This window comes from Salvelinus namaycush, chromosome 41 (assembly GCF_016432855.1).
Source record: "Salvelinus namaycush isolate Seneca chromosome 41, SaNama_1.0, whole genome shotgun sequence".
NCBI classification, from domain to species: domain Eukaryota; kingdom Metazoa; phylum Chordata; class Actinopteri; order Salmoniformes; family Salmonidae; genus Salvelinus; species Salvelinus namaycush.
The window spans coordinates 16,065,886-16,093,143 of record NC_052347.1 but is presented as its reverse complement, the minus strand read 5'-3'; the positions used below and the strand labels follow the sequence as shown (position 1 = coordinate 16,093,143).

Below are 27,258 nucleotides of genomic sequence, written 5' to 3'. Positions count from 1 at the left end.
TGATCACTATGTCTGATGTACAGTTACTAGATGACATGGCATCATACAACTCATGTAATATACAGTGTCAGTGTTTATGATCACTATGTCTGATGTACAGTTACTAGATGACATGGCATCATACAACTCATGTAATATACAGTGTCAGTGTTTATGATCACTATGTCTGATGTACAGTTACTAGATGACATGGCATCATACAACTCATGTAATATACAGTGTCAGTGTTTATGATCACTATGTCTGATGTACAGTTACCAGATGACATGGCATCATACAACTCATGTAATATACAGTGTCAGTGTTTATGATCACTATGTTTGATGTACAGTTACTAGATGACATGGCATCATACAACTCATGTAATATACAGTGTCAGTGTTTATGATCACTATGTTTGATGTACAGTTACTAGATGACATGGCATCATACAACTCATGTAATATACAGTGTCAGTGTTTATGATCACTATGTCTGATGTACAGTTACCAGATGACATGGCATCATACAACTCATGTAATATACAGTGTCAGTGTTTATGATCACTATGTCTGATGTACAGTTACCAGATGACATGGCATCATACCCTGGTTGTTCTGAACAGAATGAGACGATGTGTCACGTTCTGACCATAGTTCTTGTGTGTTTTACTTGTTTTAGTGTTGGTCAGGACGTGAGCTGGGTGGGCATTCTATGTTGTGTGTCTAGTTTGTCTGTTTCTATGTTTGGCCTAATATGGTTCTCAATCAGAGGCAGGTGTTTTGTGTTGTCTCTGATTGGGAATCATATTTAGGTGGCTTGTTTTGTGTTGGGGTTTGTGGGTGGTTGTCTTCTGTCTTTGTGTTCTGCACCAGATAGGACTGTCTCGGTTTTCACGTTTGTTGTTTTTGTATTTTGTATAGTGTTCACGTTATCGTCTCTTTTGTTCATTAAACATGTTGAACACTAGCCGCGCTGCATTTTGGTCCTCTCCTTCATCCCAGGAAGAAAACCGTTACACGATGTTTGTCTGTTGTGAAGAACATTTGCCGTAGACCACACATCTGAAGGCACTCATGACTCCATTTAATGTGCAACAAAATGACTATCTACTTCTATGAATTGCCTTGTGAAAGCCTTTAAGATCATATTTTATCATTTAGCTAGTCATGTTGGCAAGCTTTCAAATGATGCCCACCTGACCCAGATTGTGATTAGTTAATGGACCGTTTTTGGATTGCGTAAACAACAACAGTAATTGTGTAAAGGCGGGGATGCAGGGCTGTGTTCCAAACAAAACAACTACTAAGTGTGCTTGAACTTTGTGTCCTTATCTTTAGTCTAATAATTGTCCCATAATCTCCAAACTGTTCCTTTTTAATTTTTACCATGCATATGCTTTCCGTATTTCTTCTGTCGGAAACATTTCAATTTAGCCCTATCCATATAGGCCAATTCCCACCAGTGTAAGGGGTTAACCCCACTACTATTTTTATCATGGTAACCATTCTATTTCTAGTGGCGGTTTGAGAAAAGCTATACGAGAGCCTGAAATGTAGCAAAACAGCCAAGGGTGGAATATCATCCGCCCTGCTGTTGGGCTCATTTTAATTTCCATTCAAGACGCTAACCAAAGTGGATTAGGGCGGCCTGTTTTCTGCATGCAATCTCCTCTTAAACCCCCAAAAGATTGTTTCAGCACATATTCATGAATAAAGAGCGACTTTAAGGAGATTTGGCATCTGGGCTCTTATTGACCTGGCTATATGGTTTTCGCTGGGCTATCTCCCAGCCCAGGGGAAGGATTTAGTCTGCCTAGGAAAATCTCCTATTTCTCCTCACGTAAAACTCCAATAAAAGCCACCTGGCGACCTCTGTGTGTCTGTGCTGAGGAGATGAAACTGTAGTGACCTATAGCCATTCACAGGAGCCAGGAGTTAAACGCTGTGGATCTGTCTCTCAGGCTAGAGCTCTCACTGGCAGGGTCGCTGGCACCAGAGGTTTCATAAGACCCACACGTAACCAGGGATGTGAGAGCGCGTTGTATACGTGTGATAGGGTATAGGTTTGTGTGTGCCGTTTTGTGTCCGTGTTTATGTTAAACACACAATAATATAGGAACAATAATATTATATTATATATAATAGGTGTACAGGTGTGCTAGAATGTAGAGGAATAGGTGTGTTTTATGTACGAGTGTGTCTACAAAGCGTTACCATAGACCCTTGGACCCTTACATGTATTTGAAGTCCTTTCCATCAAATGTCCATGCCAGTCCTCTGCTGTGTCTGTATTCACACACAGGTCGGTGCCTGCAGCCATGCTGGCTGAAGTGGTGAGTGTGGTAGTGGGTGGTTCAGGTGGCTGACTCCTGTGTCTGTGTTGAATTGTCTTTGTTGAGCAGGTCATGTGGAGGTCTCCATTCACCATGGTGACAGATGTAGGGAGGCATGCACATCGCTATAAGTGACGATTCTTGTTATGCGTTGATCAAATTAGACCTTGGCCGTGCGTGAGAATGTTCATTTAAATGTCAACCCCCATATCGACAGACCGTATGAAATATGGAGAATTTGGAGGAATTATTAGGATGTCAGATGCCGTTTTTCTATCTTTGATGATGGCAGCAGCCAGTAGGAAGCTGATTCTAGGGTCAGCTTCATCATGTCAAGTCAATATTCCAAACGGGAAATAGACAATATTCTTATATGGGAATAGGATGCTAAGAATGAAATGGTTCAGTGGTGAACCTGCTCTCATAGTGTACATACCATCTAGAGACATCACGCGACGCCACAACGCCACAGCGATACACCATTCCACCACAACTAATATAGCTAATCCATTGAATAATTCAGCAAATTGACTCAATGTACTCTTTAGCTATTGGAGAGAAAAAAATCAAGCATCTGTTCTCATTGGCTCAGTGTTATGATATGAATTACATTACTGCTGCTGGGGTTTGATGTGTTGAATCATTGGAAGCTGTGTGTGAGCGAATAACAAAGGGGTTTCTGCCATAGTGGTGTTTGAGAGTCAGTTAGCGAAGCACCTGGCGCTTCCCAAACTCCTATTGTCTCCCGACTAATAGAAAACAATTAGCCCAAAGGTTGTTTTACATGGCAGTACATGAAACACTTCAATTATTCCATTGTGTCTATTTCTATTCTGAATGGCGCTATCTGAATGGCGCTGGTGATTGGAATTGTCTTTCCTAAGGCACAGCGCTGTCAACCTGTCACAGCCATCCTTCCTGCGAAAGCCCTGGAATAGACGACGAGGCAGCCGGGTCATTGACGTCAAATGAACGCTGCCTGCCTTTCTGCGTGTGTCTAATGATCAGAGAGACCCGGGTTACAGGAAACAATAGCTTTACATGTCGCATCTCATTATGTCTCTCCTGAGAATAGGAGCCTGACGTTGACTGTGGTATCAGTATAGGTTTGAGCTGGGGACGTTTCTGACTCAGACTATTATGACTCTATACTGGCTTTCATTTCATCACACATCATCACCTTTTCTCTGGGAGCTCATTTGTTACCATGAGTCCAACTATACCTGAACCATGCCAAATGAAAAAAATACACACGCACGCGCACACACACACAGACACAAAAACACAGAGAGTGAGACAGCAGTGAGCCAGTAGTTTCCTGTGGGCCTGGAGGGGAAACCATGTTCTAAGGCCAAGGCAACGTCTCTCTGATGGAGAATAGTCCTCTGTCACTCAGCATGATCAATGCTACCAGCAGCAGTAAGTCTGTGGGTATACATATGTCTGTATTAGAATAGAATAGAACCACGTGTAATCCATAAGGACATGCTGTTGCTTTATACTGACACACCAGTACTTCAATACTAGTAATAGAAGTGTCTATGAGGTTCTATGTGTTCTGTCTCTGTGTGTATAGCAGGCTATAATACATGTTGGTGTGTGTGGATGAGGTTATTTCACCTATCTGTGGATAGTATCCCAGTTATCCCAGTCCGCTGTGCTAGTGTATGTTACTAGCTGGTTGGTCCCTGGGCTGACTGGGTTTGTGTCAGGGGCAGTATGGTGCTGGAGAGGGTGGGTGTGGGCAGGCTGGCAGCCGTGTCCAGTCCCTGGATCCTCTCTCCTACTAAAGCTGGGAGGCTGTGGGCCTTGGCTCAGACTGCCGGAAGTAGCAGCGGGAGAGACACATGGCAGTATGTTTCCCAAGCTCAGTGATTGCATGTATGTGTGTCTATTGTAGGCTACATACATCATGTACCTGTTTGTTTAATTCGGCCTCTATATGAATATGTTGTGCTTGATGTGTTTCTAGTGCACATACTGTATGTGTGTGTGTGTAAACGGGTGTGTCCGGTGGCTCAGTGTTCCTCCGTATTCCTCCTCTCTGCGTGTGTGGAGCTCTGCGGCGCTGCGCCGGGCTTTGCCTGAGGCCAAGGAATGTCCTTTCGGCCCAGCAGTGTCCCCTCACACCTCCCTCCCACGGCCCGGCGGGGCAGCAGGCACCTCCACACAACACAGGCCAGCAGACCGGACGCCTCGGCCAGCCTCGGCCCGGTTAGACAGGTCAGTGCCACCTGGTCAAGGTCAGAAAGACAGAGGAACAACATGGCTGTTAGCCGCTAGCCAAGGACAGAGCCCTACACATAGAAGCAATAAGGCAGTCATTATTTTCTGTTATACTGTTATATATCACATAAGATTTAGTTGTGTAATATTTGCTGTGCTATTCCGTTCTGTTCCTTCTATCTCTATGGTCAGGATAGAAGATGTTCTGGAAGCACATTATGAGATTCCTAGCCAAGGTCATAAAGCTAGGGCAAGCTGTCTGTTCGTTATGTGTTTCCATCACCTTAACATAGAGAGCCTTTTCACTGTATGAGAGGCTCTGAGAACCCGGACAAAGTTATTCAGCGGCTTTTCATGCAATGCTGCACACAAAGTAGGCAGAACAGCACTGAATCGGAGCAGAGCGGAATTTGTCAAAGTGGGAAATATCCCCCGGATCACTGGCGGTCTGAAACAGCAACACAATCAGATCTCTCCTCAGCAGCCTGTGTTTCTCACAGCATCACAGCAGACACCATGGCTTTGGTCTCCTCGCCCGTCTCTGTCTCCTGGAATTCAAACTAATACACGTCGGCCCACAAGTGCCTGTCTCATGCTGGAAACAAGCTACGAGAGATTTGCTTCACTTCAGTGCCTCGGAAACAGGTTTCCCCTCATCGCCATTGTCTGTTTGACTTTTAAAGACGATACTCCTGAGGAATATGGGCCTGGATGGCGCGGCTGGGCTGTAGTGTATAGAGTGAACTACAGCTAGCAGGGTCTTCAGTCTATCCTAGGTTGAGAGGAGTGAGTGGAGTGATCGGTCTAGTGAGGAGAGACGTTCAGCTGTTCTAATACCAATAGACTTTACTCCCCCATTGAAATCTGAGACGGGCATGAACTACTTACATGTAATGCAATTCCCTGGATGTTCCGAGGCCTCAATTCCTTCCTTCCTCAAGTCTATTCTCTCACTCTGTCTCTCTGTCTCTCTCTCTGTCTCTCTCTCTCTCTCTCTCTCTCTCTCTCTCTCTCTGCCCCTCTTGTTTTATAATTGTCGTTAAACTGGACCTCCATGCTCCCCCGACAGCATTTTTTTATAGTCCTTGAAGTTATTAAACATGTATAATTACTTTTAGTCAGTTCTGCCGAGGGGGAGAGGGAGTGGAGGAGGGAGGGTGGGGGAGAGACAAAGAGAAGCTGAGATTGTGCACACTGCGCATGTCTGTATGTTCTTGTGTAAGTGATAGTGTGTGCATTTGTGTTGTTGTCTCATTTAGGATGAGGGTGTACCCATGTGCTTATGAGAAAATAATTGTTGTATGTGTGCTATGGACTGCTCATATTTCTTTTATTGGCTGTGTGGCCTGGCTCTCCGCGGACCCAGCGGTGTGTGTGTGTGTGTGTGTACAGCAGCAGGTGCGGGCTGTGTGTGATAGAGGGTATAAAGCATCAGCTGCCCAGGAGTGAGCAGCATGCTGAGAGTGATGTGAACAGCTGCAGAATGACCACCGGGACCACTATTGTTTCCAATGGTGTTCATCTCCCCCATGTATTATTCACTGGTCCTCTCTCTCTCTCTCTCTCTCTCTGTCTCTCTCTCTCGCTCTCTCGCTCTCTCGCTCTCTCGCTCTCTCTCTCTCTCTGTCTCTCTCTCTCTCTCTCTCTCTCTCTCTCTCTCTCTCTCTCTCTCTCTCTCTCTCTCTCTCTCTCTCTCTCTCTCTCTCTCTGTCTCTGTCTCTGTCTCTCTCTCTTCCTCCCCCTCGCTCTCTCTCTCTCTCTCTCTCTCTCTCTCTCTCTCTCTCTCTCTCTCTCTCTCTCTGTCTGTCACTCTCTCTCTCTCTGTCTCTCTCTCTGTCTCTCGTTCTCTATCTCTCTCTCTTCTTCTTCCTCCCCCTCGCTCTCTCTCTCTCTCTCTCTCTCTTTCTCTCTCTCTCTGTCTCTGTCTCTGTCTCTCTCTGTCTCTGTCTCTGTCTCTGTCTCTCTCTCTTCCTCCCCCTCGGTCTCTCTTTCTCTCTCTCTCTCTCTCTCTCTCTCTCTCTCTCTCTCTCTCTCTCTCTCTCTCTCTCTCTCTCTCTCTCTCTCTCCCACTCTCTCTCTGTCTGTCACTCTCTCTCTCTCTGTCTCTCTCTCTGTCTCTCGTTCTCTATCTCTATCTCTCTCTCTTCTTCTTCCTCCCCCCCTCTCTCTCTCTCTCTCTCTCTCTCTCTCTCTCTGTGTCTGATTTAATATCTTCTAAAGCTGAGTCTTTTTCCTACTGACTAGAGGAGAAGTGTTAAGGTCACGCTCCAGTAGGGAGCTCTTATCCCGTTGTGTTGCTTGACAATTGATTTAGTTCATTTTAGTGAAGGACGCAGGAAACATTGTGTGTTAGTGTACCATTTTGGACACTGCTCCTCGCTGGGCTTGTGTCAATGCCTGCATGATGCTGTATGTGCAGCGAGGGTCGCATTATAGATCCCAATGTGACATGTTTGCCTTTGACTGTTTCTAGAGAGGGACAGAGTGGGGCGGTTCTGGAGCTCTGGCTGGAGGCGGAGCAGGACTGCAGCTTGGGCTGCCTGGGCTGGGGTTGGTTGAGGACAGGAGGATTTGTGTGAGATCACACCATTCCTGTCAGTACAGAGACATCTTGTGGGCAAAGCCTTGGTTGCAGTTTTGGGTCTGACTATCATAGAAAACAGACCAAGCTGCATACTTGTAGTATGCCATGTTCCAGCTGAGTATATCTACAAAGTGAAGCATTGTTGGCTGTATTCTACCTGGGTATATGAATGGTTTCCTCATGAAGAGTCACAATATATTGATTTAACAAAAAATATGTACATGTACTAAATGTTTAAACACGTGGGTCTATGTTGGAATGTATAATTAGTTAATAAACCATTTTAAAATATGTCAACAAGGCCTAAAATATACTACAGGAATTAGAACAAATTTAGTACACATGTTGTCACATATCATTTCTATCGCTATCTTACTAGAATAGTAGAAGGACAAATGGAAGGTTCAGCACATGATTGATCCAGGCAAGAGTTCCTTTGCACAGGCTTTTTCTGTCACACTCTATCCCCCTCATCACATGATTCAAAAACATGTTTCAAAAGCAGTAAGATTCATTAATGCAGCCGATGACTAAATGACATTGGCTAATCTCAATCTGACAGTTTTCATGGCCACAGGAAGACGACAAAGCTTCTTCCAGGAGGTGCAGCATTGTTTTAAATGAGGTTTATGGCTGGATGTTCATTCTCGCTCACGCCATTCTATTCCATTAGGTCACACTGTCCAGCAGATGGCAGCAGTGACTTGGAGATGTGTCTATCGTGATCAATCTGAAAAAGAAGCACACCGTGGCACTGTGTCTGTGAGAATAAGGGATATAGATACTGTTTTTTATATTATATTATTAGCCTCAAATCTACATAGAAAGATGATGTTGAATGTAATTGTGTTATTTCAACTGAACCTAATAAAATGAACTATTTTGCTCTAAGAAAAAGTATCTAAGAAAATAATCTATGTGCTTTTTGTATTCCAACTTCACTCGTTTCTCTTCCTCATAACATATAATATAGATATTACTAAATGTAACACAATAGTTTGGTCTCCAGTTATTGTTCCAGTAACATACATACAGTATGAATTTCAGTGTATGCATAGTTGGGCTATTATTATGTTAACATTACTAAGATTGTCACTAAATGTAGTGTCTTGTTATTTAGCTCGTTTTGTTTTACATCAACACAACGCATGTTGCTCCTACAGGTGCATCCAGTGTTTCAGTAGAACTGAACTAATCTATTGTATTTTAATTCCCATGTTAGATTACTCTTCCACTTGGTTGGGCTGCCTGGTCTCATTGACCTGACGTAACATAGTACATGTAAATCCGGTATACTCAAATTAGTATGATATGTTACGTTTGGTATGGTTACATAAGACAGATGGTTACTTAAGGGAAGAAATTAAGTAACCCTTACCTTAACCCTTTTAGCTAACCCTTCCCCTAACCCTTTAACCTAACTCTTAACCTTAACCCTAACTCCGAACCCTAATCCCAAAATGTAACATTGTACATTTTGCAAATTTGTAACATGTAATATGAATTGTAATTCGGAACATATCATACGAAATGAGTGATCGAGATCCACGAAACGTAACATATCATACTAAATGTGTGCCTCGGATTTACGTACAGAATTATACGGGAGTGCACGTGTGTGAGTTTGTCCCTTTGCAACTTGGTGAGCAGCACCCTTAGTTCTGCTTGGATGGAGGTATGAAGATTGGTTGGGTTTGGGGGGGGGGGGGGGGGGGGTCGTAGCCAACCTCAATCATCTGAGGAGATTAACAGTAAACAATGCAGTGAGTGACTTCCCCAACCAACGCCTGCATCAGCAACACGTCCTTAGCTTTCCACTGAATAATCACCCACCTAATTGTTCCAGGAGGAAATAGGCAGAGTCCCTCTTTCCCTGTTTATTAAAAAACCCTCTTAATCTTAAGAAGAGCACACGTGGCTTTGAGATACAGACTGACAAATTAATTACCGGCTAATTCTCACTTCTCTCTCCACTTGTTTGAAACAGGACAATATAGGTTTTTTGTTCTGGTTCTGTCATACTCCTCGTCCTTACGTTAATTTAGTTCCCTCTTTTGGCTGATAGATAAAACATGTATTTATTCATTTATTTGGCTCAAGTTTTTCCCAGCTACCCCAGAACATCTGCTCTTCAACACACAGAGTACCGTTCAAACAAGGAAGTATGATTTGAATGCAAATCACTAATTCAATCACATTGAGATTATTATCAATGTTACACATATAAAAACAATATTATTAACACAGTGTTGAATTAAGTGAAAAAAAATGTTATTTTTATTTTTATTTGTCAGGGATCATGTACAACATACCATTGCAACAGATTTAGCTAGATAGCAAATTTTCATCTGTGGTCCCTGGGTTGAATTAGTGTTGAATGAAACTTTACACTTAGTGTTGAAAGAAACTATAATAATTCACACCAGGAAGAGGTCAGCATTGATTCAAGCTACTTAGTAGGTAGCTAGTATTAGTCATGCCATTGTAGATATTCCTCTGTCTTTCCTTCAAATATCTAAATGTCACTTCTGATCCTGAGAGGCGTTCAACACTAGTGAAGCTCATCAATTCCCAGTAGTGTAGTTTTAGAAGTAGGACTATGAGTACTTTTTACTCCAAAGGATCAGGGTGATGCCTTCTTTATCTGGACTCTCCTGTTGTTGCAGTGCTGCAGTAAACACAACACAGTGGGCAAGCCTGGAGGAGCAGGGCTAGCCTAGCGGAGAGGTTGGCTTTGGGCTGGCCAGCTCAGTGGGCCTGGCGTGGGGCTCTGTCTGATGATGGCGGTGGTGGGGTCGCCAGGAAGCCCCGGCACAAATGAAAGGTTAAGTAACGGAGGCAGGCGAGCTTGTCATCACATTAGTCTGGACTCCCTGTAATTGTGAGGATGCTGCTGTCAGCCCCCGTCACCGTGCAGAGCAGAGCCAGCGCTCTGGATAAAGTGCTCTTCCGACTGGAGATAATTGAAAATCCAAAAAGACTTGGGCTAATTTGATTACGCCGGGCAATAGCTGAATTGTTCCCATTTTAAAGGGATTTGATTATGACATGCAGTAAATTGTTGCCGAAACTGCAGGAGCTATCCCTTCTGATGAGGGGATAATGCTGGAGGGGAGGAATGGTCTGTGTGTGTGTGTGTGTGTGTGTGTGTGTGTGTGTGTGTGTGTGTGTGTGTGTGTGTGTGTGTGTGTGTGTGTGTGGTGTGTGTCAGCCTACAAGTTCATAACCTACTACTGACTCCCTTAACTTGACCTAATGATGTACAGTGAGTTCATGTGGAGGTGGGATGATAGACAGAGTCATTCTCTAATCACTTAATAAATGTTAGGTTGTGTACAGTATCAACACTCTTTATGTGGAAGTGTTCACAGCTATGTATTTCTCCCAAGGACAACACAAAGGACCCAGTCATCACTGTTGGACTTTTACTCTGACCATTGTCTGAAATATCAGCTGTGTCCTTTAGAAGCCTGCAGTAAAGCCCAGACACCAGACGTGTGTAATATGTGTTCCCTCATGCAACCCTCCGTAGAGGCCTCACACTCTACCTATATTCCACAGCCTTTGGGCTGTACATTTGTATGAGGGATCCCTGGTCATTCAAGGCATTGACATTTGAGTGAACATTAGTAAAATTACAACTGCAGACAGATGATATACAGCCTCACTCTGTCTCTTTGTGAGGAGCACGCAACGCTGTGCAGCCACAGGGTGTGGCCAGAAGGGAGCAGTCTTGTGCCTGTCTGTGTGTGTGTGTGTGTGTGTGTGTGTGTGTGTGTGTGTGTGTGTGTGTGTGTGTGTGTGTGTGTGTGTGTGTGTGTGTGTGTGTGTGTGTGTGTGTGTGTGTGTGTGTGTGTGTGTGTGTGTGTATATGTGCGTGACTGTGTATACATGTGCCCGACTGTGTGTGTGTGTGCACGCGCATGTGTGTGTGGTTTGGATGTGTTCGAGAGGGCATGTGTGTGAGTTTGTCCCTTTGTATCTTGGTGAGCAGCACCCTTAGTTCTGCTTGGATGGAGGTATGAAGATTCACAGTGGGGAAAAGCGTTCTTTGTAAGGCAGGCTTTACCCAGTGAAGTGTCCCCATTTGAGACAGGGCACCCAGCTTATCCCCCAAAGCACCTTTGACTGGGCCGGCTCTGCTTCGCTCCACTCCCAGCCTGCCCTGGCACAACCAGTGGGCATTCACACTGACCCTGGCACAACCCGTGGGCATTCACACTGACCCTGGCACAACCAGTGGGCATTCACACTGACCCTGGCACAACCAGTGGGCATTCACACTGACCCTGGCACAACCCGTGGGCATTCACACTGACCCTGGCACAACCCGTGGGCATTCACACTGACCCTGGCACAACCAGTGGGCATTCACACTGACCCTGGCACAACCAGTGGGCATTCACACTGACCCTGGGACAACCAGTGGGCATTCACACTGACCCTGGGACAACCAGTGGGCATTCACACTGACCCTGGCACAACCCGTGGGCATTCACACTGACCCTGGCACAACCAGTGGGCATTCACACTGACCCTGGCACAACCCGTGGGCATTCACACTGACCCTGGCACAACCAGTGGGCATTCACACTGACCCTGGCACAACCCGTGGGCATTCACACTGACCCTGGCACAACCAGTGGGCATTCACACTGACCCTGGCACAACCAGTGGGCATTCACACTGACCCTGGCACAACCAGTGGGCATTCACACTGACCCTGGCACAACCCGTGGGCATTCACACTGACCCTGGCACAACCCGTGGGCATTCACACTGACCCTGGCACAACCCGTGGGCATTCACACTGACCCTGGGACAACCCGTGGGCATTCACACTGACCCTGGGACAACCAGTGGGCATTCACATTGACCCTGGCACAACCAGTGGGCATTCACACTGACCCTGGCACAGATGAGTCATACACACACTCACACACACACTCTCTATTTAAACGACTGTGTTAGGTCTTCCTCTCAGTGTAGGACCTTGTCTGTTTCTATTCAGCGTTGTTGAATACATAGCATATGAACTGTTGCATAGATGTTTGGAGCGTGTCTGTGAAGTCTGCCGTAGTGGCAAGAAAATACGACTGAATTTACGTTTATTTATTTAAGTCCTTCAGGGTAACTTTCCTCTTTCATTTTGGCTCTGAGAAACAGCAAGCGGGTGCCACTGTGGTGGGAGAGATTAAGTTAGCATTGATCGCTTTATTGGTGTGGTTGGGTTGTCTCTCGTCTGAGGACATTTGATGTAAGCACAAACATTTGTCTTTCTTCTTGTCTCTATCTCATCCAGAGATCATTCCTTTTTCACGTGCGCAGTATAAGGTGCAGAGGAACTGCAGAAATGAGCAGAAGTCTTGTGTTGATCTGGCTGTGCTCCTGATGTTGTCTGGACATAAGTCAGCTATTATCACTCTCATTGGAGCTGTTGCAAGCAATGTTGCAATTTTAATCAACACCTAATTACATATAATAATGCACATGTTCCTAATTGGCAATTACTATGTAGTCTGGCCCAACCGGTATGGATTCAACGTGTTTATTGGCAACAGCTCTGCTGCGTGCTTTAGGATCTACCATCGATTCTGATAGTCAATCACCAGGCACACATTCCAGTTACTTTTTATGAGAGCTCTGCAACATTATGCAACTCTTCTTTTTCAGTTTGATGCCTCTTTCTTTGTTTATTGTGCTGAGCTGGTGCTATCCCCCTTGGACCTCATTGTGGATATGTTTGAGTGCGTCAATACCATAGTCTTTTGGCATCAGCCATCAATAGTCTGCCCATTAAAATGTGGAATTGCTTAACGCAACACAGCAAGATGCATTTCGCAGCATGGGGACGGGTATTTGCAAATAGATCAATGGCCTTTTACTGCTTTCTGAAACCATTGTCTGCCAGCAATTGGAAATCTTTTGGAGAGTATAGGGAAGAAAAGAGAGACTCAGGGAGAGGCGAAGTGCCCCGACGCAAAGACAAATTAATTACCCATATGAAGGTCTGCGAGATTTGTTTTTTGGGCCATTATCAAGTGACATTGCAAATGGTTGTTTGGCCCTCTCTAGGTAATGTAGCCTAAACAATATCTGGCCCCGGCCATCATATGGATCATTAGCAGCTCGCCATGGGACTCTGGTCCTCTGGAGTTGCCCTCGTGGGGGCTGCTGGTGGCGCTGCATGGGCTGCCCTTGCCAAGGGAGTAGAGGGAGGTAGGGGACGGAGGGGTGCCAGCCCAAAGAGAGGGGAGAGAAGGGGGAACGCCTGTCACTCATTAGGGGTGGTCGCTCCACTGTGGAATCTTCTGTACAGGAACAGTCTCCAACCACCACAGTCCCAACAGCAGCAGCTCCAGCGCTAGTCAGCCATCAGAGCAATAGGAGAGTGTGCTGTACATTCAGTACATTCAAAATATACTGTTAATACAAGTATGACGTGCAAGTTGTAACTTAATGTGGATTATTGGAACTGTGTATGGACATGGAGACACTGTGGTGGTGAGGTGAGGTGTCCCTATTAGAATGGACATGGAGACACTGTGGTGGCGAGGTGAGGTGTCCATATCAGAAGGGACATGGAGACACTGTGGTGGCGAGGTGAGGTGTCCCTATCAGAATGGACATGGAGACACTGTGGTGGCGAGGTGAGGTGTCCCTATCAGAATGGACATGGAGACACTGTGGTGGCGAGGTGAGGTGTCCCTATCAGAATGGACATGGAGACACTGTGGTGGTGAGGTGAGGTGTCCCTATCAGAATGGACATGGAGACACTGTGGTGGTGAGGTGAGGTGTCCCTATCAGAATGGACATGGAGACACTGTGGTGGTGAGGTGTCCCTATCAGAATGGACATGGAGACACTGTGGTGGTGAGGTGAGGTGTCCCTATCAGAATGGACATGGAGACACTGTGGTGGCGAGGTGAAGTGTCCCTATCAGAATGGACATGGAGACACTGGTGGCGAGGTGAGGTGTCCCTGGACATGGAGACACTGGTATCAGAATGGACATGGAGACACTGTGGTGGCGAGGTGAGGTGTCCCTATCAGAATGGACATGGAGACACTGTGGTGGTGAGGTGAGGTGTCCCTATCAGAATGGACATGGAGACACTGTGGTGGCGAGGTGAGGTGTCCCTATCAGAATGGACATGGAGACACTGTGGTGGCGAGGTGAGGTGTCCCTATCAGAATGGACATGGAGACACTGTGGTGGCGAGGTGAGGTGTCCCTATCAGAATGGACATGGAGACACTGTGGTGGCGAGGTGAGGTGTTCCTATCAGAATGGACATGGAGACACTGTGGTGGCGAGGTGAGGTGTCCCTATCAGAATGGACATGGAGACACTGTGGTGGCGAGGTGAGGTGTTCCTATCAGAATGGACATGGAGAAACTGTGAAGGAGCGAGATGAGGTGTCCCTATCAGAATGTCACCATGGATCTTTCTAGACCTGCTGCTCCTCTTGACACTGACCAAGCTAATAATATGCCTTTGTATGAATTCAATGTTTTACCTATATTGGTTCCACTATTATAGAAGATAATGGAATGGGACAGTTTTATGTTCTTTCTTTATGAGGTTCATAGCAAAATATGAGAAAAGAGAGAAAACATTTAACTTAAACCGTTTGTCCAATTTACTTGTCAACAAACAGACAAACCATTTTATTTCCCTGCATGTTTTGAATGTACTGTGCATAGCACAAACAAAAATGCATTTTTCCACCAAAATGAAAAAACCCAAACAACAAATTGGCAAGGTGCTGGTGGGTTTATTGTACAGAGACCCTGCATAATGCCCCGTGTCAAAAAAGCAAAGTGAAATTTCCTGTTAAATATGCAAAATCCCGCCTGTCTATTGAATGATAATGGCCCAGCACCTTGTCGCAGGGTTGCTGACTCCGTTGGCTGGCCATCAAAGGCCTGTTGACTAACTTTGAAAAGACCTTGTGTTTCCTGACTCTGGGCTTTCCAAGATTGGACAAATGCAGCAAAAGAGGGGCGAGCGAGGGAGCGAGGGAGTGGAGCACCAGTCATGGCAACCCAGAGACGCCGGAGGGACAGTCGCCTTTGAAGTGATAAAGACCCTTCTCTTTCTGCTAGACAGCCATCCCCTGAATATGGACCGACTGGCAGGACGCTGTCATGGGTTCATGTTTATAAAATGGCTGTGCTGTTTGTGTACAGCACACCCAAGGGGTCACATTGCTACTGGAGTTAAACTCTTGAATGTTTTCCTGGAAGGTTCTGAGTATCTGTCCATGCTATAGCAGCACAGCAGCTGTATGCTGGATGTTCCTCTGTGCACCACTGTTGCACTTACTGTAGTACCATTTAAAATAATCCTTAGTCTCACTGGGCCAGACCATTACATAAAACAAATATATACAGTTTAAGTCGGAAGTTTACATAATCTTAGGTTGGAGTCATTAAAACCCGTTTTTCAACCACTCCACAAATTTCTTGTTCACAAACTATAGTTTTGGCAAGTCAGTTAGGACATCTACTTTGTGCATGGCACAAGTAATTTTTCAAAAAATTGTTTACAGACAGATTATTTCACTTATAATTCACTGTATCACAATTCCAGTGGGTCAGAAGTTTACATACACTAAGTTGACTGTGACTTAAACAGCTTGAAAAATTCCAGAAAATGATGTCATGGCTTTACAAGCTTCTGATAGGCTAATTGACATCATTTGAGTCAATAGGAGGTGTTCCTGTGGATGTATTTCAAGGCCTACCTTCAAACTCAGTGCCTCTTTGCTTGACATCATGGGAAAATCAATAGAAATCAGCCAAGACCTCAGATTTTTTTTTTTAGACCTCTACAAGTCTGGTTCATCCTTGGGAGCAATTTCCAAACGCCTGAAGGTACCATGTTCACCTGTATAGTCGTGGCCAAAAGTTTTGAGAATGACACAAATATTAATTTCCACAAAGTTTGCTGCTTCAGTGTCTTTAGATATTTTTGTCAGATGTTACTATGGAATACTGAAGTATAATTACAAGCATTTCATAAGTGTCAAAGGCTTTTATTGACAATTACATGAAGTTGATGCAAAGAGTCAATATTTGCAGTGGTGACCCTTCTTTTTCAAGACCTCTGCAATCCGCCCTGGCATGCTGTCAATTAACTTCTGGGCCACATCCTGACTGATGGCAGCTCATTCTTGCATAATCAATGCTTGGAGTTTGTCAGAATTTGGGGTTTTTTGTTTGTCCACCCGCCTCTTGAGGATTGACCACAAGTTCTCAATGGGATTAAGGTTTGGGGAGTTTCCTGGCCATGGACCCAAAATATCGATGTTTTGTTCCCCGAGCCACTTAGTTATCACTTTTGCCTTATGGCAAGGTACTCCATCATGCTGGAAAAGGCATTGTTCATCACCAAACTGTTCTTGGATGGTTGGGAGAAGTTGCTCTCGAAGGATGTGTTGGTACCATTATGTGTTCTTAGGCAAAATTGGAGTGAGCCCACTCCCTTGGCTGAGAAGCAGCCCCACACATGAATGGTCTCAGGATGCTTTACTGTTGGCATGACACAGGACTGATGTTAGCGCTCACCGTGTCTTCTCCGGACAAGCTTTTTTCCGGATGCCCCAAACAATCGGAAAGGGGATTCATCAGAGAAAATGACTTTACCCCAGTCCTCAGCAGTCCAATCCCTGTATCTTTTGCAGAATATCAGTCTGTCCCTGATGTTTTTCCTGGAGAGAAGTGTCTTCTTTGCTGCCCTTCTTGACCCCAGGCCATCCTCCAAAAGTCTTTGCCTCACTGTGCGTGCAGATGCACTCACACCTGCCTGCTGCCATTCCTGAGCAAGCTCTGTACTGGTGGTGCCCCGATCCCGCAGCTGAATCAACTTTAGGAGACGGTCCTGGCGCTTGCTGGACTTTCTTGGGCGCCGTGAAGCTTTCTTCACAACAATTGAACCGCTCGCCTTGAAGTTCTTGATGATCCGATAAATGGTTGATTTAGGTGCAATCTTACTGGCAGCAATATCCTTGCCTGTGAAGCCCTTTTTGTGCAAAGCAATGATGACGGCACGTGTTTCCTTTGCAAATAACCCTGATTGACAGAGGAAGAACAATGATTCCAAGCACCACCCTCCTTTTGAAGCTTCCAGTCTGTCATTCAAACTCAATCAGCATGACAGAGTGATCTCCAGCCTTGTCCTCGTCAACACTCACACCTGTGTTAACGAGAGAATCACTGACATGATGTCAGCTGGTCCTTTTGTGGCAGGGCTGAAATGCAGTGGAAATGTTTTTTGGGGGATTCAGTTCATTTGCATAGTAAAGAGGGACTTTGCAATTAATTGCAATTCATCTGATCACTCTTCATAACGTTCTGGAGTATATGCAAATTGCCATCATACAAACTGAGGCAGCAGACTTTGTGAAAATTAATATTGTGTCATTCTCAAAACTTTTGGCCACGACTGTACAAACAATAGTACGCAAGTATAAACACCATGGGATGACGCAGCCGTCACACCGCTCAGGAAGGAGACGCGTTCTGTCTCCTAGAGATTAACATACTTTGGTGCGAAAGGTGCAAATCAATCCCAGAACAACAGCAAATGACCTTATGAAGATGCTGGAGGTAACAGGTACAAAAGTATCTATATCCACAGTAAAACGAGTCCTATATCAACATAACCTCAAAGGCCACTCAGCCAGGAAGAAGCCACTGCTCCAAAATCACCATAAAAAAGACAAGACTACGGTTTGTAACTTCACATGGGGACAAAGATCGTACTTTTTTGAGAAATGTCCTCTGGTCTAATGAAACAAAAATAGAACTGTTTGGCCATAATGACCATCGTTATGTTTGGAGGAAAAAGGGGGAGCCATGCAAGCCGAAGAACACCATCCCAACCGTGAAGCACGGGGGTGGCAGCATCATGTTGTGGGGGTGCTTTGGTGCAGGAGGGACTAGTGCACTTCACAAAATAGATGGCATCATGTGGATACATTGAAGCAACATCTCAAGACATCAGTTAGGAAGTTAAAGCTTGGTCGCAAATGGGTCTTCCAAATGGACAATGACCCCACACATACTTCCAGAATTGTAGCAAAATGGCTTTAGGACAACAAAGTCAAGGTATTAAAGTGGCCATAACAAAGCCCTGACCTCAATCCTATAGAGCATTTGTGGGCAGAACTGAAAAAGCGTGTGAGAGCAAGGAGGCCTACAAACCTGACTCAGTTACACCAGCTCTGTCAGGAGGAATGGGCCAAGATTCACCCAACTTACTGTGGGAAGCTTGTGGAAGGCTACCCGAAACATTTGACCCAAGTTAAAAAATTTAAAGGCAATGCTACCAAATACTAATTGAGTGTATGTAAACTTCTGAACAACTGGGAATGTAATGAAAGAAATAAATGCTGAATTAAATCATTCTCTCTGCTATTATTCTGACATTTCACATTCTTAAAATAAAGTGGTGATCCTAACTTACCTAAGATAGGGAATTTTTACTAGGATTAAATGTCAGGAATTGTGAAAAACTGAGTTTAAGTGTATTTGGCTAAGTTGTATGTAAACTTCCGACTTCAACTGTATATAATAACACATATGGAACCATGTAGTAAACAAAAAAGTGTTAAACAAATCAAAATCAATTTTATATTTAAAGTAAGCAGCTCTTTGCCTTGATGATAGCTTTGCACACTCTTGGCATTCTCTCAACCAGCTTCACCTGGAATGCTTATCCAACAGTCTTAAAGTAGTTCTCACGCGTGTCCAAACTTTTGTCCGGTACTGTATGTCACATACACTAAATAGGTGCAGTGAAATGTGTTGTTTTACAGGGTAAGCCATAGCGGTACGGTACCCCTGGAGCAATTAGGGTTAAGTGCCTTGCTCAAGGCTACATCAACAGATTTTTCACTTTGTCAGCTCGGGTATTCAAACCGATGACTTCTCGGTTATTAGCCCAACACTCAGTCTGCATCCTGTATAATGTGTCATGCAGCTGTTATGTCACATGTATTAGAGGCGTAATGAATGTACTGTGTAGCTGCACTCAGCATGAAAAATGTGTGGCGCTCTCTGTAATCAATGCCGGAGCAATGTGAATTCATCAGGCCACTATTCTATTACGCTAATCATCTGGAGAAGCCGAGACAAACTACCAGCTCCACTCATGACATTGATCATGTGTAGGTATTCTATTAAACCTAATAATATACTTTCTTTTGGCTAAATCACCCCTGCACATTCCAATACCAAATGACTTCTGTTCATTCTATTAAAGTGAAACTACTCTCAATTATGTATCATAGTCCTATTTTCTGATCCTAATGGAGATGAAACACTTTCATTTTCCCACTTAATTATTCATATTTAACAAAGGTGCTGCGCCATCACTCTCCAAAAGAGGCCTCCTCCTCTCCCGCACTCCTTCTCTTCTTCTTCTTCTTCTTCTTCCAGTCCCTCCTCTCCCGCACTCCTTCTCTTCTTCTTCTTCTTCCAGTCCCTCCTCTCCCACACTCCTTCTCTTCTTCTTCTTCTTCTTCTTCCAGTCCCTCCTCTCTGTAGCATGGCAAGCAATTGAACATAATCCGTTTGAGTCCGTCCTTTGATGAAGAATGTGTTTTATGTTGACAAAGTTTTATTTGGGCTCCTCAAAAGAATCCACCTGATCCTTAGTGAGGAGTCCTTTTGAATGGGTTTATTTGGTATGAATATGTCTCATGGCTGGTTGGAATGCTGTGTGCCAAGGACAGTTAATTGAAGGTGAGTTGATAATGACCCAGCTGTCTCTGTGTTGTGGCCTCTCTCTCTCTCTGTCCACCGTGTGTTCTCTGATAAGTAAATCCACTGTTTGGCCTGGCAGCGATGGACTTGTCACTTTCATGTCGCAGCCTATGCTGTGTGTGTGTGTGTGTGTGTGTGTGTGTGTGTGTGTGTGTGTGTGTGTGTGTGTGTGTGTGTGTGTGTGTGTGTGTGTGTGTGTGTGTGTGTGTGTGTGTGTGTGTGTGAACCCTTGGATGCTGGCTACCCCAGGCAGCCTGTGTGTAGTCCTGGTCAACAGGGGGAGTAGGGTAGTCTCTGTAACACTCTGCCACAGCCACACCTCTTTACACCAGGCTTTGGTTCAGTTCACTCAGAACGGCCATGTCAGCAGCCCTCTGCCCTGACTGCCTAACATCAAACCCAGTGTCCAGAAATGCCCCCTACCTAAGTACATTCTACCTCCCCTCTCTTCTTCTGCTTCTTTGACCTCACCCTTTGACCCCCCCCCCCCCCCCCCACTCTCTCTCTCTCTCTCTCTCTCACCCTCCGTTGTGTTGTGATTCATTAACATGTCTGACGTGGACATGGCGGCGTGGACTGGAGGAGCGTCATCTGAATCAATGCCCCTCGCCTCCCAATCTGCCCTTTATCATGTTAATATGATTTCCATTGATGAAACACTTTTTCAAAATGGCATCCCTCTATGGTTTTACATATTGGCTTTTTAATTCAAGGCCCTCAGTGCCGCATCTTTCTTGTTGAGAGAGAGAGAGACAGAGAGACAGAGAGAGAGACAGAGAGAGAGAGATAGAGAGAGAGACAGAGAGAGAGAGCGAGCAGAGGGAAAATGAGACGGATGTTGCTTCACTGAGGAATTGACTGCGGGGCTGTCTTTCTGTGCGTGAGTCTGTGCGTGCGTGTGTGTGTGCTTGTGTGAGGGTGCGCGCGCATGTGTGTGATGCATGAGGGACAGTGTTTTTCCTGCTCTGTCGCTGATGGAGTGTGTTATGTCGTTAGGCCCAGCTCAGAGCAGAGCAAAAGTCCATCTGAACAACAGAATGGCAGCATGTCTGCCTCTATAGGGCCAGTGGACCAGCCCTACTAGTGCTAGTTAAACTGTTCTCATGGAGAGTAGTGTGCCTTGGCTGGCCTGTCACTCTCTCTTTCACAGCTAGCTAATGTCCTCACCGCCAGAACACTTTCAACTCCACTAGCCAGTGTTGCTACAAGTGTTAACACTTTGTCTCAACAGTGAAGTTGCAGGAACAGTGTACCACAGTAATGCGTTTTAGCACTTAGGTTTACAGACTTCTAAGCATTCTTACGGAGAAGTATATGTGCTTGGCTTACTGGAGTTCATTTAACTCCAGGGGCCCTGTTGAAGAAAGCGCCAAAGAAGCATATTTCAACTATTATCTCCAAACATTGTTTTATGGATCAAATGAATCCAAAAAAGCATTGGTATAGTGCAAGACATGTTTTATTTTTGCCTAGCTGGAAACCACCAGTACTAGACAGAGTTTTACATCTCACCACCTCAGAAATGATGAATGTCTATGTCCGTTAGGAAAAATAACTACATCGTTATTCTGATCGGATTATGACTCCTGTGAGCTCAGAAACCATATGCAGTATTTAGAGGGTTATGAAAATCATTACCTTCTTCCTTCAGGCGATTACCAGTTTCCATAACAACCCTTAATGAATACTCATCCAATCACCTGATGCCAACCTTATTAGCTGCTATCGATTCATGTGCATCATCTCAGTCATTCTACAGCCATAACCACCTTGAAGTACGTTCTAGGCTGTCATTACGGAGTTGACACCAGGGTGCCATTACGGAGTTGACACCAGTTACTGTGTATATACATTGTCTTAGCTCTTGGTATTGACTCAGAGCTTGGAGGGACTCTCCATCATACATCTCTAGTATCTCAACAGAGAGCTGGGTAGATCTGTGTTGAGCTCACTGATTAAGCAATGGCTCTTCCCTCTGTTGCAAACGACAAGCTGCCAGGGACTTTGGTTTTAAATTGTGCAATTAGTGATCTGGCATGCTTTGCTTGGCTTCAGCAAGACTCAAATCCCAGGCCAGCTCCTCACTGATGCACAGTCGACAACAAATACTCCAGGAGCATTTTTCCGACAAATTTATCAGAGCCCGGGCTTTCATCTCGCTTTCCGGCTACACTAACCTCGCTCAAATGCTTAGTTATTTACCATTTTACAGTTGGGTAAACAGTAGTGATTGAGGTTATGGTATCGGGTGCAGTGGCTGCAATGATATTTCACATTCAGAACAGCACAACTCCAGCTACAAGGTGAAAGTAATCATTATGATGTTGGTACACCAGGCCTAGTCTGTGAATATCATGCCAGATAGAGACAGCCAGCAGCAGAGAAATCAAACTAGACCGAGGTGAAATACAGGGTGTTACCGATTACATATGGTATGCAGAACATTCTATGCATAATGTGGTCCACAAAGGAGTATGAAATGAATGGAGTATGTCACATAGGTTGTGGGTCTACATACCGGATCAGTTCCCCCTTGATCATGTTCCTCCTCCAAAATTGGACTCTATTACGTAAAATAGTTGTGAAGGTCGGCATTATATATATATATATATATATATATATATATATATATATATATATATATATAACTTAACCTTAGATAACATTAAGAGAGTCTTAGATAATAGCTTTAATATTTAATTTCCCCTTTGAAGTCATTGCCGGGAACATTAGGAGTTCAACAAGAATTTGGGAGAACTTGTTGTCACAAAAAGATTCTTTTGACATGTATTTTTAATCACTAACTTGTTTGAGTAGAATCTTGGCAGCCTTCTAAACTGCTTTCATTTCAGCAGTGGTTTGATTAATGACTAAAGCCAAGCATCAGAAGCCTAGAGTCTGACCAGTTGGGATTTCATGTGCCTTGCCAATAGATAAAAAACGTGCAAAGTTGCAAAAGAAAATAGTCTGAGTTACAAGTACCATTTCCCCATGCATTCACAGCTTCACACTACAGCTGGGTGCTAAACATCCTGTTTCACGTAGACAAAAGTGTTATTGGGAATGGCATCACGCTACATGTGTAAGTAGATTTTTCATTGTTACCACTGTTGTATTTGTAGTGGTAATTAACATTCTTATGCCTACATTTGTGTTAACCATTGCAAATGAGATGCATTTCAGTATTTTTCTCTAACTCATTTGAAAGTAGCTGATATATTCTCTTCTACATGTATACTATGCTATAGCCTGCAAACCAATGATATTCAAACCAATGATATTCAAACAAATGGTATTCAAACCAATGGCATTCAAACCAATGGCATTCAATCCAATGGCATTCAAACCAATGGCATTCAAACCAATGGTATTCAAACCAATGACATTCAAACCAATGGCATTCAAACCAATGACATTCAAACCAATGGCATTCAATCCAATGGCATTCAAACCAATGGCATTCAAACCAATGGTATTCAAACCAATGGCATTCAATCCAATGGCATTCAAACCAATGGCATTCAAACCAATGGTATTCAAACCAATGACATTCAAACCAATGGCATTCAAACCAATGACATTCAAACCAATGGCATTCAATCCAATGGCATTCAAACCAATGGCATTCAAACCAATGGTATTCAAACCAATGGCATTCAATCCAATGGCATTCAAACCAATGGCATTCAAACCAATGGTATTCAAACCAATGACATTCAAACCAATGGCATTCAAACCAATGACATTCAAACCAATGGCATTCAATCCAATGGCATTCAAACCAATGGCATTCAAACCAATGGTATTCAAACCAATGACATTCAAACCAATGGCATTCAAACCAATGACATTCAAACCAATGACATTCAAACCAATGGTATTCAAACCAATGGTATTCAAACCAATGGCATTCAATCCAATGGCATTCAATCCAATGGCATTCAAACCAATGGTATTCAAACCAATGGCATTCAAACCAATGGCATTCAAACCAAAGGTATTCAATCTTATTCCCAATAATTTCTCGCGACCCCACCCCAAATCTAATGACACAACCAAAAAATCGAATTTATCGTTCTCAAAAAACGTATATTTTTCCAATGGAGTTCCCCAGCGACCCCGACTTTGAATACCACTGCTGTAAATGGATCTAGAGAGCTAGACTTACAGCACAGGTACCACAGACATTAAATGAGAGAACTGATAGACAAAAACTATTTTCTGAAAACATGACTGCCATGCAGCCTAGACACAAAGATATCAACACAGGATTTAAAATTGCATCTGATTAAAAAAAGTATGTACAATATGAGATTTTGTTAGATAAACATGTATAAAAATGAAGTCATCCAACACCACAACCAAAGTTTTGACAATGTCCTTGTATATTCTTCACACATCCAGTATCAGACACTTTTCCCTTGTCCTCAGCTATGTGTAGTCCAATCTATGATGTAATGTCCAGAGTGGGACTCCTGGGGTTTTGGGCTGTAGTAATGCAGTGAGGGAGCCCAGTGTGTTTGGACCGCTCGGCCCTGCTCTGTTCCCCTGCTCTACTCCCAAAGCAAACATAGCAATTACAGCCGCTGTCAGTCAGTGTCAGACACAGCATCGGTGATCAATTGTGACCGCTGGACCCTGGATATTAGACGTGTATGTATCATAGAACATGCAGGGGAGGTAAATCCTCCCCCAGCTACGTAGCTCTTCCAGGCCTGCCGTTCTCTCCTCTCCTCTCCTCTCCTCTCCTCTCCTCTCCTCTCCTCTCCTCTCCTCTCCTCTCTTCTCCTCTCCTCTCCTCTCCTCTCCTCTCCTCTCCTCTCCTCTCCTCTCCTCTCCTCTCCTCTCCTCTCCTCTCCTCTCCTACTGGATCCAAAGGGGATCCATTTTGTGGGCTGCTTTTTCCCAAGCAACATGGGCAGGTTAGGTCTATGCCACTCAAAGCACAACCTCGTCTCCATCACCAAATAAACAAACTACTCAATGTTTTGCTTCCACAGTTCCTTTAACATATCTACCTAGTCTCATTCATGGTGAAAAACCTCTTTAGCAAAAAGCACCACGGCTCTAGTCGCCCAGTAACACAGCAATATCTTTGAATCTCTGGCGTATCTTTATACCAATCTCCCTCAGTGGTAGCGACTCTCTCATCCCCCCACTGTATAGAATGAGATACACAACATCCATACATTCACACACAGTCTGGAGGGAGAGAAGAGAGGCGGTGTGTCTGTCTCAATCCCCAGCCTGGAGTATACAGTGTAAGTTAACAGCCATACACACTGACCTCAGAGCTGTTGTTTAATCATCAGGGCATTTTAATGGCTTGTCAGAGTAATGAAATATGGTTGGAGGCTACCTGGTGCAAACATTACTATAAATCCCTCTCACACAAGCTGACGCGGAGCTTAATGGTTATAAATCATCACTTTAGGGAGAGAAAAATGACAGCTATTAAAATAATGAATGGGATGATTAATTTTTCACATTAAAGATTAAAAGCTATGAGAGGTATCATTAGATATTTGAGCTGCCGTAAACGTTTGAAAGTGAGAGCTTATTTTCCGCAGTTTATGACGCCCTCCGTTTCTTCATTGTCATCCAAGTTTCTGCCCAAGTTGGCTGTCTGGGCTGCACTGACAGAGGCATTCCTTCCTCCTAATTTGTGCTGTTGTAAAAATGCTCAGAGGAGAAGCCTTGAAGAACAGTCATGGCTGCAGGCAGTACAGGGCCTCCACAGCCACTCTGCAGGGGCTCCCCAAGGCTCTCACAGGCATCTTCAAAACCTCCCAAATTATTTCACCCCTCTAAAGCTGTCAGGGCCGACTTAATAGGAACCAGAGGAAGTGATAGGGGGCTAGTTTGGGGTTTGATTAAATCATGTTATCATGTTGGAATGCTATGAGCTGTTAGCTATATAATATTAGTGGGTAACTGTATTAGCAACTGATTATTCAGCCCTGTGCATACATGACATACTTAGGGAGAACGCATATGCACACACATGCTCAGTGGGCTTACATAAATCCCCATGTATAGACAACCAATGACAGGCTCTCTCTATCTCGCCGATGGCTCCCAAGAGAAGCTGCTTTATAGCACAACAATTCCTAATTCAGCTTTCACTTCTATGGGACCTGCCATGTTGTTCACACATATGGTATATCACCCAAATTGCAAGGCAAAAGATTAGAGGGAGAAGCATAATTAGAGCATTAATAACCATGCATGTTAGGGAACATAAGTAATTGAGTTTTTCATGATGAATGGGAATCCAAACAAGGCAGGAGAGAGTGAAAGGCTCCATTAGATATTCCAGGCATGGTTCAGTCTCAGTAGAGGCGTGAATATCACACTTTCCCCACTGTTGCCCAATTATTTTTGTGTTCGCAGGCAATGATAGACTTGCTTGTCCAACTGCAGCATTTAAAGGGATAATCTAATCGTCTCATTGAAGCAACGGCTCCATTTGTTGGCACCGAAAGAAGCGTTGGTTAGTAAAGTGATCCGCTCAGAACAAAGCCAGGTATTTGTTTAGCTAACTAACTTATTTACAAAGCAGTGGGACATTTAAAGAACTCCTCTGGCGTGCATAGTTCCTTTTTCATTTTGGATTCTCTCACTCTTCCTTTCTTCCCTGTTTTTTATTTCATCCCCTGTCACTGGAGACAGTTGTGATGGGTGCCCACACCTCCTTCATGTGTTTCCAGCTCTTCTCTCTGCTTCGTCTGCTAATGTTCCAGGGAGACCAAATACAGGGCCGCGCTGGAACAAAATGGCCGCCATAGCTGCCCGCTTATATCTCAGCCCTCCCTCCCCAAATCAATTCTGACATTTCATTCTGCCCTTATAGAAGGTAATGGTGCATTCAGGGGTTGTTACCGATAATGTTGAAATGGTATTGCTTGGCTTCACTGAACAGACAAACTCTAACCTCTGCTGCTGAATGGTCTTTGGTTTTCCCTCCCCAGGTTGCCTCGCCTGCGATCTTGTGTTTTCTTTATGAATATCGGGCTTAAATGTTGATATTTACCAAATTAAATATCTTTGTTGGTCCATCCGGGAAAACATCCCACTGGGCACCCGCTGGTTGACTCAACGATGTTTCCACTTCATTTTAATGAATTTACGTCGAACCAATGTGGAATTAACGTTGAATTGTGCCCAGTGGGATATGTTTCGTCATGACAGAAAACCAGCCATAGTTGTTCTTACCAGCCCCTCTCTATTTCTAGCAGCAGAACTCTTTAAATCAGTTAGGCAATATGTTGTTTATAATATATTATTTACTGGCTTTGACTTGTTGTATATCAGAATGTCATGAACAACTGGTTCAGTTTTTGCAGTCATAATCATGTT

At 44.3% G+C, this 27,258-nt stretch overlaps 1 long non-coding RNA gene across 1 annotated transcript in view; it reads left to right on the top strand.

The window, feature by feature from the left end:
* The window catches only part of LOC120034593, a 252,013-nt gene that overhangs the window by 151,772 nt on the left and 72,983 nt on the right, over positions 1–27,258 (top strand). The gene's annotated exons all lie outside the window — the stretch shown is intronic.